The 2,500-nt window shown below is 40.7% G+C and overlaps 5 non-coding genes across 5 annotated transcripts in view; all 5 read right to left on the bottom strand.

Annotated features, from left to right (window-relative positions):
* Window positions 1-312: 312 nt before the first annotated feature.
* LOC145883075 (5S ribosomal RNA) lies at window positions 313-431 on the bottom strand. Its single transcript, XR_014394648.1, has one exon. It is a non-coding gene; the product is annotated as a 5S ribosomal RNA (ribosomal RNA).
* Window positions 432-841: 410 nt separating this feature from the next.
* LOC145882299 (5S ribosomal RNA) lies at window positions 842-960 on the bottom strand. The gene has a single exon (XR_014393865.1). It is a non-coding gene; the product is annotated as a 5S ribosomal RNA (ribosomal RNA).
* Window positions 961-1,369: 409 nt separating this feature from the next.
* Window positions 1,370-1,488, bottom strand: LOC145853846 (5S ribosomal RNA). Its single transcript, XR_014374731.1, has one exon. It is a non-coding gene; the product is annotated as a 5S ribosomal RNA (ribosomal RNA).
* A 409-nt stretch (window positions 1,489-1,897) lies between these two features.
* LOC145883074 (5S ribosomal RNA) lies at window positions 1,898-2,016 on the bottom strand. Its single transcript, XR_014394647.1, has one exon. It is a non-coding gene; the product is annotated as a 5S ribosomal RNA (ribosomal RNA).
* A 410-nt stretch (window positions 2,017-2,426) lies between these two features.
* Window positions 2,427-2,500, bottom strand: part of LOC145852064 (5S ribosomal RNA) — a 119-nt gene continuing 45 nt past the window's right edge. Inside the window, exon 1 of the ribosomal RNA XR_014373918.1 lies at window positions 2,427-2,500. This exon is cut by the window's right edge and continues 45 nt beyond it. This is a non-coding gene — a ribosomal RNA (5S ribosomal RNA).

Below are 2,500 nucleotides of genomic sequence, written 5' to 3'. Positions count from 1 at the left end.
CACTGAAAAAGTAGAAGAAATTACAAACACTGTTCCCATCACTTTTTAGCACAGGTAGTTGGATAAAATACAAACTTTATTTCCTTTCATCATTTGAACAGGGCAAAGGAGCACAAAGCACACACAAGCTGCATTCAGCAACAATATTCTTGTTTGTCTTATAAATACAAGGCAGATGCTAATTGAAAACACAAGGAAATTTGATCCTATTAAAAAGGCAGGAAGCTGCATTTAGTCAATTCATCATTAAATGCTTACTACAAGGCAGTGTTGCTGATGAAATAGTGCAGGGGCACACCCTCGTGGACAAAATGCTTACAGCACCTGGTATTCCCAGGCGGTCTCCCATCCAAGTACTAACCAGGCCCGACCCTGCTTAGCTTCCGAGATCAGACGAGATCGGGCGTACCCAGGCTGGTATGGCCGTAAGTGAGAAACAATCTCTTGCTACAACATATATAGTCAAAATGAGTCTGATAAACAGACATTGCATTTTCACCAATTAGATAAGCAGCTTGAACTTTGTGTCACTGAAAAAGTAGAAGAAATTATAAACACTGTTCCCATTACTTTTTAGCACAGGTAGTTGGATAAAATACAAACTTTATTTCCTTTCATCATTTGAACAGGGCAAAGGAGCACAAAGCACACACAAGCTGCATTCAGCAACAATATTCTTGTTTGTCTTATAAATACAAGGCAGATTTCTAATTGAAAACACAAGGAAATTTGATCCTATTAAAAAGGCAGGAAGCTGCATTTAGTCAATTCATCATTAAATGCTTACTACAAGGCAGTGTTGCTGATGAAATAGTGCAGGGGCACACCCTCGTGGACAAAATGCTTACAGCACCTGGTATTCCCAGGCGGTCTCCCATCCAAGTACTAACCAGGCCCGACCCTGCTTCGCTTCCGAGATCAGACGAGATCGGGCGTACCCAGGCTGGTATGGCCGTAAGCGAGAAACAATCTCTTGCTACAACATATATAGTCAAAGTGAGTGTGATAAACAGACATTGCATTTTCACCAATTAGATAAGCAGCTTGAACTTTGTGTCACTGAAAAAGTAGAAGAAATTACAAACACTGTTCCCATCACTTTTTAGCACAGGTAGTTGGATAAAATACAAACTTTATTTCCTTTCATCATTTGAACAGGGCAAAGGAGCACAAAGCACACACAAGCTGCATTCAGCAACAATATTCTTGTTTGTCTTATAAATACAAGGCAGATGCTAATTGAAAACACAAGGAAATTTGATCCTATTAAAAAGGCAGGAAGCTGCATTTAGTCAATTCATCATTAAATGCTTACTACAAGGCAGTGTTGCTGATGAAATAGTGCAGGGGCACACCCTCGTGGACAAAATGCTTACAGCACCTGGTATTCCCAGGCGGTCTCCCATCCAAGTACTAACCAGGCCCGACCCTGCTTAGCTTCCGAGATCAGACGAGATCGGGCGTACCCAGGCTGGTATGGCCGTAAGCGAGAAACAATCTCTTGCTACAACATATATAGTCAAAATGAGTCTTATAAACAGACATTGCATTTTCACCAATTAGATAAGCAGCTTGAACTTTGTGTCACTGAAAAAGTAGAAGAAATTATAAACACTGTTCCCATCACTTTTTAGCACAGGTAGTTGGATAAAATACAAACTTTATTTCCTTTCATCATTTGAACAGGGCAAAGGAGCACAAAGCACACACAAGCTGCATTCAGCAACAATATTCTTGTTTGTCTTATAAATACAAGGCAGATGCTAATTGAAAACACAAGGAAATTTGATCCTATTAAAAAGGCAGGAAGCTGCATTTAGTCAATTCATCATTAAATGCTTACTACAAGGCAGTGTTGCTGATGAAATAGTGCAGGGGCACACCCTCGTGGACAAAATGCTTACAGCACCTGGTATTCCCAGGCGGTCTCCCATCCAAGTACTAACCAGGCCCGACCCTGCTTAGCTTCCGAGATCAGACGAGATCGGGCGTACCCAGGCTGGTATGGCCGTAAGTGAGAAACAATCTCTTGCTACAACATATATAGTCAAAATGAGTCTGATAAACAGACATTGCATTTTCACCAATTAGATAAGCAGCTTGAACTTTGTGTCACTGAAAAAGTAGAAGAAATTATAAACACTGTTCCCATCACTTTTTAGCACAGGTAGTTGGATAAAATACAAACTTTATTTCCTTTCATCATTTGAACAGGGCAAAGGAGCACAAAGCACACACAAGCTGCATTCAGCAACAATATTCTTGTTTGTCTTATAAATACAAGGCAGATTTCTAATTGAAAACACAAGGAAATTTGATCCTATTAAAAAGGCAGGAAGCTGCATTTAGTCAATTCATCATTAAATGCTTACTACAAGGCAGTGTTGCTGATGAAATAGTGCAGGGGCACACCCTCGTGGACAAAATGCTTACAGCACCTGGTATTCCCAGGCGGTCTTCCATCCAAGTACTAACAAGGCCCGACCCTGCTTCGCTTCCG

Source organism: Salmo salar, chromosome 08, assembly GCF_965601325.2.
Source record: "Salmo salar chromosome 08, fSalSal1, whole genome shotgun sequence".
Lineage (NCBI taxonomy): Eukaryota > Metazoa > Chordata > Actinopteri > Salmoniformes > Salmonidae > Salmo > Salmo salar.
Note: the sequence above shows the minus strand (reverse complement) of the source record. Positions and strands in the feature narration are given on the sequence as shown.